Source organism: Limanda limanda, chromosome 23, assembly GCF_963576545.1.
Source record: "Limanda limanda chromosome 23, fLimLim1.1, whole genome shotgun sequence".
In the NCBI taxonomy this organism is placed as follows: Eukaryota; Metazoa; Chordata; class Actinopteri; order Pleuronectiformes; family Pleuronectidae; genus Limanda; species Limanda limanda.
This window is the reverse complement of record NC_083658.1, coordinates 9,140,543-9,154,563: the sequence shown is the minus strand read 5'-3', so window position 1 is coordinate 9,154,563 and position 14,021 is coordinate 9,140,543.

Sequence of the window (14,021 nt, the reverse complement as noted above, 5' to 3'; positions counted from 1 at the left end):
ACCGGCTTTCACATAGATTCACTGGATTCCTCCTGGGGCTCACGTTAGCTTCCCCAAGCTAAGATCAATGTACAGTCACATGTGCTACATCTTGATTGTATAGGGGAGGACACTGCTTGTTGTCTCCTTGATGGAACTTTGAAGTAAAAATCGACTTTCCTAACCGCTCTCAGTGTCTTTTTATAAGTGCAGCCACAACACAGCACTAGCAACGAATGCTTCTTCTCTCTATATAATTTAGACACTTTATTGTTGAGAAGAAAAGATGCTTTTCTGTGCCTCCCGCAGAAATGCTTCCATATGCCGGTAATTGCTCTCAAATCATTGTAATATTGGAACATCAGCACACATTCAAATCAGAGCGTATTGTGTATGTGATTGTATTAGAAGTGTCCTGAATCGACAGTGAGCCGCAAGTTTTTGAAAGAAAGTTAAGCATCAACTTCGCTGTTGTCAATTTGTATGTTAAATTTTTATATAGTGACATTTTCTGGGGGAAATTGTGAGTTTGTGTTTGAGCGCAGCTGAGTGAGTTCTTCAAAAGCAGCTGAAGGTGTAGGGACTTTCAACAATAACACATACTGCATTGTAAATAACCCCAAAATTAATTTTCTAACCTGGTAATTCATCCTCTGTGAATCATTATTTGACAAAAAACAAACAAACAGGATTGAGGAGGAGCGGTAACGTGGGTTATTAAAAGATACAAATACTTGTCAAGGGTGAAATTATCACTACAATAACTTCAACCCTGGGAGATGTGCTTTCAGCAAGGGAAATATTTGGGGTAAAATGAAATTTCTTTGGATTTAAGGTAGAAAAAAATCTCTGGATGTGTCTGCAGCTTTCGTCCAAAGTTACAGAACAGCTACTAAATGGACCTTTTGGCCAAAGAGGCACATTTAATATTAATCTTTAAGCTAACGTGGCCACGCGAATGTTCCCCGACCACATGTGAATCCACATGGTTTTTCTGTGAAAGTTGTGGTGTGATTGTACTTTCCCCAAAGTCAAATATGGACTTTGAATTTGAATGTGGTCGCAAAGTTTTGCATGAAAACATCCGGACAAAAAGGGTTACAAATGTTCAAAATGTAATTATAGTGTTTATCTTGTTTCTGTTGTATTTTCTGTGTAATTTGTCCTCCAGACCAATTCACAGAAGAAAATCAATGTAATATTCTTACACCTCTCCTTTATTCTGGCGCCTGCCACATAATAAAGCTCCCGAAGCTCTTACATAGAAAACTAATTTCAACTAATAACCTTTATCATTAAATTGACTATGCTGCAAGCTTTTGTTAGTCCTTTGATAGTCTACAGCTTTTACTACAGCCGTTATCCCTATTCATTTTAATTTTATAATTAGGTGTGTTAATTGGCCAGTGGGGGGTGTCTTGATGTGTGGTCACATCAAGTTGTTAACCCCACGGAATGTGGATGTGGAGCCAGTTGGTTTCAGTGTTTGTACCGGGAGAAATTTAAAAAAGCAGCCGTCCCCTGGGTGCCGATGTTTTTTTCCCGTCCTCTGTGGCTGCTGATCCAACTTGAAACAGTCGCCGGGTGATTCGCAGCGTGATGGAGATAAACCGAACAACAACTGCCATCCCATATCAAACACAGTCCCTTACCATTAACCCATCGCATCCTCTCCACGGATAACCCACACACCACCCCCCATCCTGCGCTCCTTGTCGCCTTCCGAGTCGCCATGCATGTAATAAAGATTGTGTCACTCTGTGGCTTGATACGCTTGTCTGAATCTATCAAGGTCCAGGTTCCTTGGGGAGAAATGAAAAAGGGATTGCGAGCGGCAGATCTACAGAGGCCGGGGCGAACTGAGATTGAGAGCTCTTTTCCTTTTCATGTCGAGATATTTTGAACTGATGTGCCACTTTATAGCAGCGTAATGACATAAGCGCTACAAATTTGCCGGCATTTACAGATAAGTGGAGGGAGTTATTCAGAAGATTGTGGGCATGATTATTCCAAATTAGGATTTTCTGAGAAACGTGTAGGCACATTTTTATAAGGGTGGATCTCTTCATTTGGAATATCATAAATTCAAATTAATGGCTGCTGTGCGAAGGTAGAAGCGGGTGTGTTATACTGATAACACATTTCTGATAGATCTGAATGCAAGTTTTTATGTGCTTGACCTCCTCGGCTTGCCACATGCCCACAAACTCCACTCGGAGAGTTGTTTGGCCCGAGGTTACTTGCCTCATTGGCTACAGGCTAATGGCGCTGACCTCAGCCACAATGAAAGCCTTTAAGTGCCTTGTACTCTGCTAACTCAAATGATTCACAGACCTCCTCCTTGCCTCGGTCGAGCATAATACAGTCGGAGCCTACCCAAACTTTCGCGAACTTCCTTCACTTTTCCCTCGACCTTTTCTCGCCCCCAAACGAGGCATTCGTGCCGCACATGTGGCGACAGATTTTGAAAGGGAACAAAACGATAAGGGAGTGACGTGCTCGAGCGGCAGCGGGCGGCGCCACTGACCAGAAAGCCTGTCATGAAAGGCTTGTTCTCGTTTCTCACCACAGGCGGCATGTCAGTAAAAGTGTGCTGCAGCTGTGTTGAGCTCGGAGGCAGCTGTCGGTGGAGACACGGACGCTTCTGAGGCGGATTTCTGTCGCTAAGTGAAGGATCTAATAAAATGCCCCTGCTCTTTGTTCAAAGTCAAAACTGCTATTTGTCTTTGATGTTTCAGATATGATGCGGTGCCATAAAAACCAGAACAAACTCGCCACCAATCAACAAATGACACCGTTACGTGGGGTGTTTTTTTCACCTGGTGTCGCTTGATTAAAAAAGATGTTGCTAAAAATGGCACAATCAATCAGCATGTGATTTCATGGACAAAGGTTGCTATCTGAGTCGATCCAATCAGGATCCGCACAAGCAGGATGCAAGGGTGCGTTTGGAAATGCAGATCAGAGAAGAAAGGCTCCCTGTGATTTGACTCCAAACAACATTGTGCCAAACAATGTATTTATTATAAACTTGAAGTTTACGATTTGGACTTAATGTGGATTTGACCCATGTAAGAACATATTCAAACTTTCATCTTTAACCACCCTTGTTTGAAAGAATGTCAATCACAGTAATGCACACACACCATCCACAGTCTGTTACATTGCACATGTACAACACATCTTATTGTACTTGTCATATACACTGTGTCTTTTATTTCATATATTTAATGTTATTTTATCTTTTTCCGCCCTATTTCTTCGACTGAATATGTTTGTTATGCCCAAAGAAAGATCCTTATACGTTGAAAAACTTCCTTTGCAATAAATATACGATTCTGATTCTCTTAACTACACATATGTATTGTACTGTAAGATGCTCATTAAGAATTATTACAAATCTTTAAAATACATATTCATCCAGATAAAGGCAATAATCAAACGTTTTCTCCTTGCCTTGTGTTGCAGCTCTGAAACTGTTGTGAACTTCGTACTCATCTAAAAGTATTACCTCTGATAAAATGGCCTATGTGTCTTGTCACGTTATATAAGAGACTGGCTCACCAGGGAGCCCAGCTTGTTCCATATCTCAAGTTTGACCACAGGCATCTAAGTGAAATATCTCTCACTCAGGCCTGCATCACGAAGAACCCGATCTATTTCAGCTTCTGTCTTGTTGTGTGCTCCGTGAGGAACAGCTCGTCCCATCGCTGCAAAATTCACACCGACTCCTCTGGTGTCGAAATTCTGATAGAAACGTCTCTCTGAAGCCCAGTGTGACGGTAACAATAACAACGCACCTCCTGGATTGTTGAGCCATAACAATATGGGACGGGATAGATGGCACCTACACAGATGTCAATAGTTTGCAGATTGTGACGGTTAAAAAATATTCCTCTGCTCCTTCACAACAGTATCCGTTTCCATTTTTCATGAGAGCGGCTCGCTGTTGCTTTGTTAGTACAAGAGGCAGCAGAGGAGATCGACAGCGCTCTTAAAACAGACTTTTAGACGGCTGGAGACGGGACGTTTTGGGGGGGGAGAAATTGCAAATCTGTCTCTTCACTCTTTTCATTATCTAACATCATGACGGAGTGAGAGCACCCAAGGGAAGTGGCAACAGATATAGCGGCGGCGTATCAATAATTCATGCACTCATATATTGGACAAATACGAGCCCGGTATTGTCAGGCAGTTAGATATAATGTTACTGAAATGGAGAGGAAAGAGCCAGAAGCAATCTCAAATGGCCCAGTGATCGTTACTCGGCGGCGGTTAATTGTGCTAATTCTGGAAAGGGCTACGATATATCCCTCTGCAGGCCAATGAAATGAATGTGTGCAGGAAGGAGTCCTCTGTTGTTTAAGGAATTAATTACCAACGCTTAATGAAAAAGATATATTTCCCTTTTGCATTTGCGCGACTTGAATATCCAATGAATCCGGAGCTGATGCAGATGGACAGCTCTCTCCCCGGCTCCTTTGACCGCATGTCGATCGCCCACACGCCGCTTTCACCAGCCATAAATAGTTGCGGTAACAATGTCGCCTTTATGACTCTTTCATTGATTCTGAATTGACCTTTTGGAATGGCACTTATCCTTAATTTACACTTTTTCTTCTAACATTGCCGCTGCACTCTGGCTATTATTCAGACATTCGAAAAGGCTCCTCCCTGCGGCGACTGGACACGCACGCTTCCTTTTGAAAACCAGAGGGGCCCGTGCTGCCCGGGGATGAAAAACCATTTCCATGCACCCGGGACATGCCAATGATGCCGCAAATTTATGAAGATGTTGTTTTGAGGGCTGCTGTGACCCCAACACGGTGGCAAAATACCCCGAGGATAGCCGGTAATGGATTGCACAATATGTCCACAGACCCCGCGCCACATCAGTCGCTACCCGCGAGGCAAACGGAACGAGGGGGGGGGGGCTGTTGCGATGACTCCATTTTGATTAGGAGCGCCTCATTCCCTCACTTGTTTTTGCTCGAGGCCTGGGGTCCAAGTTTTGAAAATGAACCGGACCTTTGGTGATCTTCAACAGTTTGTTTTTAACAAGCGGTGACAAACAACATCATCCCCCCCCCCCCCACCCAGACTCCGCTGCATCGCCCGCTCCCCCCCCCCCCCCACTCTCCAGACTTTTATCTTTGCTCAGCCTTTGAACCGCGCCTCAAGGCAGCCGCGCTGATCCAGACACCAGCCCCGAGGAAGCCTCACTTCAGATGGAATACCCTCTAATTCTGGTATCTCATCCTGACAAAGCAGCCGAGTGGCCGCGGCGAGGGGGGGGAATGGCCACTTAATCACCGTCCAGTTTTGAAATCTCGACTTTGTGAGGTTTTTCCGTTTTTCGTTTCAAAGTGTGTGAAATGTGCCCATCAGTGGAAGAAATGCAAGATTAGTAAGACACGAAACCCTCGGGTGTGAATCTTTTTCGAGCCCTGAAAGGAAAGAAGTCTCTTTACTGGTTCCTTGTCTCCTTTTCAGATTTTTGAGCCGTTGACAGTTCCACCATAGAGACCCCCCACCCCTTCTCCATAATCTACTCAAATGGTTTCATTTAAAAAAGAACCTCTGCAAGTCCCTGAGAGCCAAATGTAGTAACCGACGCTTATAAATTATGCAGGCATGTTTATGTAGCAGAATCTTTCATCATTCTCAGACAAACCCTAACCCTCTTATGACCAATTTGAGGGGTCATGATTTGATAGACCACTGGACAGCCCCACCTATAACTGTACATAGAGCCCAGATGCTTTTACCTTAGATAGGATAAGATGCTCCTTAATTGATCCTCCACAGAGGAAAATCACAGTAGCAGTACAAGGGGTAAATAAAGAAATACTATATACAATACAGTAGAAATAACACAATACATTCAAGGCTGTATTTTCGAGATGGGGATCAAAGTTGTTTTATTGTGCAATTTGTCCATTCTTTGTAATATACAGTGTACAAAATGTGCTGCAGTACTTTCTTGAACTTTCTTATAGATTTTATTGTTTGACTCTGGCTGTTGTGGTGTTGTGCAGTATAATAACCCTCTTACTTTTATTGAAGTAGGGCTTTGCATGCAGGGGTTTTGCATGGGGTTTCACTTAAGTGAGACATATTGTGCTCTTACTATAAAATCATCTTAGATATAATTTTCTTATTCCGTTAGTCATCCTCTGATTGACTTGTTCAGGCATCATTTGTCGTCTTTTAATCTGTCAGTAATTTCAAACAACAGACAAAGTATGTGTTTGTATTTTGGACATATTTCTTAAATGTAATGGATTAATTTGCGTTGTTTACTATAAAAGCAAAATGAGGAACCTGTTGCGGTGTATTTTTTCTTTCAGCATTACTTGTCCAGGATCTTTAGCCGTAAACAGCTCCATTTAAATTTACATAAATCACTCTGAAAGCCCCTTTTAATTTTGCACACTGCCCCCTCAGCTGAGTAGTTTGTCCGTCTAAGACAAATTACCAAAGAGCTTATGTACCGTAATGGATGCAGAGGCAAACAAACCTTACGCTCTCTACTAACATCGATCAGACGCTCCTGTCCTGTCCTAGCCTTCAGTTGTCATAAGAACTCAAAAAGATGTTTAGTTTGTACTGTTAGATACGGAAAACGTACAAAGTCGTAATCTGCGTTCATTCCGTCCGTATTTGTGCACGTCTTCTGGAAGCTTTCGGATATGGATGAAAGAACATCAGTAGGATCAGCAGAATTCTTCAGGGGCTTTGTGGAATTTTTTAAGATAGAAGTATAATCTTGTTGCCGTTATCATTGTTGTCTCGGACTCTGTGCCGCCCCCTAGTGGATTTATTGCTTCACAACCATGCCAACGTAAAGGACGCATGTTAGTATGTTTGAAACGGACATAACAAACGGACATGTCACTTTTTAGTTATGGCAGCATAAGTATTTCTTTACTCTATTAAATAACTGTTCTACTGAAGGTTTCACCTCCACATCTTCTGCTCCCTGATCAAATACTTCTAATGTTCTTGAAAATGTTTCTCGATCTTGCGAGAAAGTATGCGAGAAAAAAATCTCAATTTCAAGTTTCCTTTTTTTCCTATACGTTTTCCAGTCTAGTTGCTTTTGTGTCTTTTGTATCGATCAGTAAACGCATGTACTTTCAACAACTTTTGATTTCCCGACCATGAGTTATTGTTGAAAGGTCTTTATGAAACCCAACAAGTGGGACCTTGAGTCGAGCACAGTTATGTGAATGTATAGATGCAGCGCAATAGTTATAACTGTGTCTGAATAACAGTCAGATTTATTTATTTGAAGCCTGAAACGCTGGAATTCTCGGTATTTCGAAACACAGAAAAGCTGCTGCTTTCTTCTGCAACCAATTTTCTTGTCTGGTACATGACATGCTGAAAATTAAATAAGTTCATGGCTCATACATGCTGACATTAACATCTGAAAGAGCACGATTAGAACAACTTGAAGAGGGAGATGTGCTCCGAGAACACTGTGTACTTCATCTCCTACTGATGCCTTCTGTACGTCCCTCTAATGATGATGGACCATGGCTGCATTCACAGTTAATATAGGGTCTCTCTTGAGTTTCCCATTGGTTCCTGGCCCACTTATCCAGAGGTTACCGACACACATGTAAGCATCACATTCATGTTCAGATTTAATTTGTTGTTTGTCTCACTGTACTCAACTTGTGCTATTTCACCGCCGATATTTTGATTCAGTGCAACTTTAAAGCTCCATTTAACTCAATCTCAAATGAAAATATGGTGCGTTTTACCTCACTGCATTCAATTGAAGGCTTTACTTCACATAGGAGTCATTCTTTCAAAAATTTGTATTGTATTTATTAATTTTTTCAACATATCGCAGATTTGGTTTGCTTAGGGTGTCTATCTGCAAGTTCCTGAGGTTAGACTTTTTTTCGATTTTTTTTTAGCGATTAAATTGCAAGTCAAAATTAGCCATGTTTGATGAGTTAATTCACTGTATTCACAGCAGCCACATTCAAGTCTAAAGCGTCCTTCTACTATTAATATAAAATACAGTTTGCTGATAATTGTAGGAGCAGTTTTCTATAGAGTATATAATATAAATTGGGATCTTGTGATCAGGAGTGAATGTTGCCTTTGTATGTGTGTATTGTGGGAAAGAGACGTTTTAAGGACTATGCAGGATAAAGCACAGAAAATAAATAATTCAAAAAAAAGTTGCAGGATCAAAATGTGTTTTTTCACCCTGAGGTTTTGACGGCGGCATATTTCCTGATCCAAAACTCTACTCGAACTAAAATATGCAGGCAAGCATCCACATCTAAAATATCTGTGAAGTTTTTAATATTTTTTAATCTTAATTTTAGAATCCTAGTGTAATTGAGACGATCTGTGCCAAGTGATCAAGAGAGAAATAATGCCAATGAGCAAGTGTGGACGAAAACGCTTTTTTTCAACAGCTGTAGGAAAAATTAAGGAGAAAGTTGATCATAAATACACAAGTCAACTTCACAAACACGTCAAGAACCGAGCTAAAAACAGAACTGAGAGCTGGAGACAAACCTCCACCCCTGGACGCTGCCACTCCATCGTCAGTGTTAATTTGCGTCGTATCACTTTCAGAATCCGAGGCAGCGTAATTCACCAGCCACTGACAACAGACCTGCAAAGATATGCACTCGCTGCATTGCATCCTGGTCCACTGAGGGTACTGTCAGCGAGGAAATTGCAATCCGTTCCTCGTGCGTGATGGATCTCTCCCCGTGTGATCATCGAGCGCCGGTGTGAAATGGCGGCTCTGGGAAGGGGGCTCTTCGGCTCTTTGATGCCGAGGGACTGACGCCCAAAGAAGAAATAAAAAAATGAAAACGTGATGTGTTTTTTCGCAGATTACTTTGAAATACCGAGATGTGATGTCACGGTGTCTGTTTGGTTGTGTTCACTGCACCAGCAACCCCACGATGTTCTAGAAAGAGTAGAGTCAGGATTTGCAAATATATGTAAAATAAGGGAAGAAATCCCAACTCCTTCTTTTGCTGTGTTGAGCCACAGAAGTTTGTCTTTTGTATGGAAGAAATAAAGAGTCTCCTGCGAGCTCTGCTGGTGCCTTTATGCTGATGGATGAGACAGGCTGCACCTTATGTAAAGCACATCAGCTGTTCTTTTTCTCTTTAGAAGTGCGTGTAAATGATGGTAGATCATCAACAAAGCTCGGCCAGCTACTGTTTGTGTATGTAGGTGTGTGTGTGTGTGTGTGTGTGTGTAAAGCAAGTAAAGCAAAGACAAGAAAATGGTGGGTAAAATAAAGCAACTTGGTCCCCTTAGGTCTAATAAAGACGCATGTGTTATTCTCTCATGTCGCGCAGCAACTGAAGAGAGAGCAGGATGGATCTTTTTCTGGTATTGTTCTTATATATGGATGCGGTTTCAGTGAGAATACATTAGCTGAGGCAGAGGCGGCTCACTTCTCTGCCTCACTTGTGATATTAACACGCCAAACTCACTCACTGAAATGAACAAGAAACACAACTTAATGGAGTTTAGGGGGCTCCATGCACGCACCGCGGCGATCGCCACCTACGCCGCACTATTTGGAGATCTGGAAATCCAATTCACACGCCGCCTTAATCTAATTCAAACACCACTAAAAAGATTCCCATCATTGGAAATGGCGTTTAATTATAGATGGCTCGCAGGAAAAAAAAACGCCCTGAGAATTAAAAATGTCGCACGTCGGTCTCGGATTCACATTTTCGAAAAAGTTATTGCCGCTATTTATGTCCACAAGTACGATGACACACGCTCGATTCAGCTGCCCAGCTTTCAATCGTCAGAGCTAAATAATATTAATACACCCCTTTATTCAATACATACACAATCATAATTTCCATCCTTAGACCAAGAGGCCTGTGCTTTGAAGCTGGATTGTTGGTTATCAAGGTAACTTCAGGTTTGTCTCTTGGTTTTCACTCCTACAAAGGCTTTTTCACTTTTTGTCTGGAGCAAATCACCATGGTGACTGATTCTAAAGCCGCTTTTTTTGTCACCGGCTGCATTTATAATGCAATAACTACTGTGGACTGTGACAGTCTGCAATCTGCTGACAGTGCTTCATATCTAATTGTTTTTTATTATTTTAGACTATATCCATTTCATATTTTGAAGTAATGCACCAACGCATAATTTGTATTGTATTTTATTCTCGTCTAGTTAAGTTTTGGCAAGTCTTGTCTAGTTTTCTCTGGTGCAGATTAAGTTTGAGACAAAATATCAAAACCTGTCAACAGGTTCACTCCTCCAATCAGATCAGTGGATTTTCCTATTAAAACAAAGCCAGAAGTGTTTCCAGAACTCTGGAGTATTGTGCACACACAGACGTAAAAAATTAAATTATTTAATAGTAATAATTCAGAGAGCATTTACAAAACGACGCCAGACATTAATGATGCATTCGAAAGCTACTACTACTCATGCTAACACATGTTAGCCTGAGGTCAGGATATGACAATGTACCTCTTGTGCTGCTCCCGTGTGCTAAAATAATTAATCGTTAATGCTGTTACTATGAAAGAACAAACACATTCTATTTACATTTACATTTTTAAATTGATTTATCTTTTAGAAAAATACTTTTACCTGTATATCTTAATACATTTGTAGTAGATGTAGTAGTAGTACGTTTTTTTCCAAGGAGACATGTTGTTGGTGGGTTCCGTTGTAAGACACTGACTGGGAATAAACAGGGCACTTCAGAGCAGTGGTTAGTATTGTTATGAATTATATACTTTTTCAGCGAGGACACATCAACATATGTGACCCTGAAAAATACTTGCAAAAGGTTGAAGGCAGAAAATACAGTTACACACGGAATTAGAGACATATTCCAAGAGCAAAGACGGAAACAGACATGTTTAAGCAGTGAGCCAGCCGAGCACAACAACCACTACAGCACTCCTCACGGTTGTATTGGAATATTTTAACCTTCAATTCAGATATTAAAATAAACCCAAGTGGAAACGTGGCCACTAAGTGCGAACTAAAAGCCTCATGGCGACGCCCACGGACCAACCAGCGCTCAATCAGGAACCCTTTGTTCAAAGACGCTGCTGAACAGCCACTGTCTTTTTGTTGGTAAAAATAAAAACACACATTGAAGATGAGCGTAGAGCGCCGCTGACCTGCACCTTCCCTGCCGGGTCAGCCGTGGACACAGTGAAGAGAGATGAGTGGAGAGACTTTCTTTTGAAGTCGTCTCCGGCCTTTTCTCCTGAGCATGTTGTCTTCCATGATTTTCTTTCTCCTCTCCGTCCCGTATTCTCTCTCGTTAAGTCCGAAACCAGGTCTCTATATCCTCTCTGGCTGGAGCCTTTTCATTTAATTACCTTTGGTGTTTTTGCCTGACCTTGCTGCATTGAGGTCATTATAGTGTAAAATTCAAGTAATGGATGAGCACGCCCCCCCCCCCCCCACACCTCGCGACTCCGGCCTCTCTCTGGTCCTGCTCAAAGAGTTGAACTTTATTACAGAAAGAGGAATATTTGGACGTTTCTCATTAGGCGTTGATGATAAATTTTGTGAAATTTGGCGGTGACTCATCAAGGTTCCTGCTCAGACATAGTTTAAAGGACAAAGAATTGGATGATTTCTCCTTGAACTCATTACCAGCTTCACTTCCCAGACCGCTTTGTCACACTTCTCCTTCTTAAAAAAGTTCACGACTTGTTTGATAGGCCGCAATCCAACATTGTAAATATGATGAGAAAATGAATGTACTATAAATACCAAGGGAGTTTATATCTCAAAATACTGTATTTTATTAATTTGGGTTTCCTTTTTACTGCCTATTATTCCCCTGTGCATATATGTAAATGTAGCTGCTCACCGAACAAACACAATTACCATTTAGTAAAATGTTTTAAACATGTGTCGAAATTTGTCAAAGAATCTGGTGCTACCACAAACATTGTGCTACCACTAATTGTATTTATTGTCATGTGTGTTTTGTTTCAGTTTGTATGTGTTAATGGGTGGATGAGTTGGTTGGGCTGGTTATAGGGATGGGTGGCTTGGTTAAGTCTATCATCAATCAATCAATCAAGTTTTATTTGTATAGCCCACATTCACAAATAACAATTCGTCTCATGGGGCTTTAACATTGTGTGACATCCTCTGTCCTTAACCCTCAACAAGAGTAAGGAAAAACTACTAAAAACCCTTTTCACAGGTAAAAATATGTAGAAACCTCAGAGAGAGCCACATGTGAGGGATCCCTCTCTCAGGACGGACAGAAGTGCAATAGATGTCAGGTGTAAGAAAACATCATCAGGATTTTTAGCAGCATCCATGAGGCTAAACATTTTTCAATACTATGTATCAGGCAGTCCCGCTGCAATCACAGTCTCTGGCCAGCAGCCAACAAGACCACGATCCAGCATCAGGATGAGATCCACTGTAATCCACAGTCATTGTCCACCGCCGCCAGTTAGAATCCATTATCAGCTGCCGCCTCGGTCGTGGTCCCTCATCATCCGATGCCAACGCGACAAAGGATCCTCCATTACAACGACGATCAGCTGGCACGATACAGAATCCACCGAACTGGATCCACCATTGCGACCTCCGACACGCGATCCACAATCATAACCCATGGTGCGGCCACAGCTGTGGCCCTGCATCCGCGGGCGCTAAGGCACAGAAACTCCGGGAAAAGGGGTCAAGTTAGTAACATGTACTGATCAGATAAGAATTATCTTGATGTGATAAATATGGAGAAAAAGGAAGGAGAAGCAGGAAAGAGAAGCTCCGTGTGTCTTGTGTCATAAATTCCCTGTGCGTCTTAGCATCATCAGGGGTTTTTGCCATTTAATCAAATTTGGAACATCGCACTAATTAGCTCTAACTATAAGCTTTATAAAAAAGGAAGGTTTTGAGTCTACTTTTAAACGAACAGAGCGTGTCTGCTTCCCTAACTGAAAGTGAGAGATTATTCCACAGCAGTGGGGCTTGATGGCTAAAAGCTCTGGCTCCTACTCTACTTTTAGAGACTTTAGGGACAACAAGTAAACCTGAGTTCTGGGATCGGAGTGCTCTAGTAGGTTGATATGGTACTAACATCTCTTTAAGGTAAAGAGGTGCCATATCATTAAGGGCCTTGAAGTTGAGGAGGAGAATTTTAAATTCTATTCTAGATTTAACAGGAAGCCAGTGTAGCGATGCTAATACTGGAGAAATGTGCTCTCTTTTCTTAGTTCTCGTCAGGACACGTGCTGCGGCATTTTGGACCAGCTGCAGAGTCTTTAACGACTTGCTGCTGGAGCCTGATAATAATGAATTACAATAGTCCAGTCTCAATGAAACAAAGGCGTGGACTAGTTTTTCTGCATCTTTTTGCGAAAGGACATGTCTGATTTTTGAGATATTATGCAAGTGGAAAAACGCGGTCCTAGAAATTACTTTTAAGTGACTATTAAAGGACAAATCAGGATCGAAGATCACTCCCAAGTTCCTGACTGTGTCATTGGAAGCAAGGGCAATGTCATCTAGCGCAGCTATATCATTAGATAATGTATCTCTAAGGTGTTTAGGGCCGAGTATTATAACCTCTGTTTTATCTGAGTTTAATAAGAGAAAATTGCGGGTCATCCAGGTTTTTATGTCCTTGAGACATGCTCGAAGTTTAGTTAATTGATTACTTTGATCAGGTTTTATTGACAAATATAACTGGGTGTCATCCGCATAACAGTGAAAATTTACCGAGTGTGTCCTGATAATGTTTCCTAGTGGAAGCATATATAATGAGAATAAAATTGGGCCGAGCACAGACCCCTGTGGGACACCATGGTTAACTTTGGTGCGCACCGATGACTCATCATTGATTTGAACGAATTGGGAGCGATCAGCAAAATAAGATTTAAACCAGTTTAAGGCCGTTCCTTTAATGTTAATTAACTGTTTTAGTCTCTCTAATAAAATTTGATGGTCAATTGTGTCGAATGCTGCACTGAGATCTAACAGAACGAGGACAGACACAAGTCCCTGATCTGAAGCTATTAGAAGGT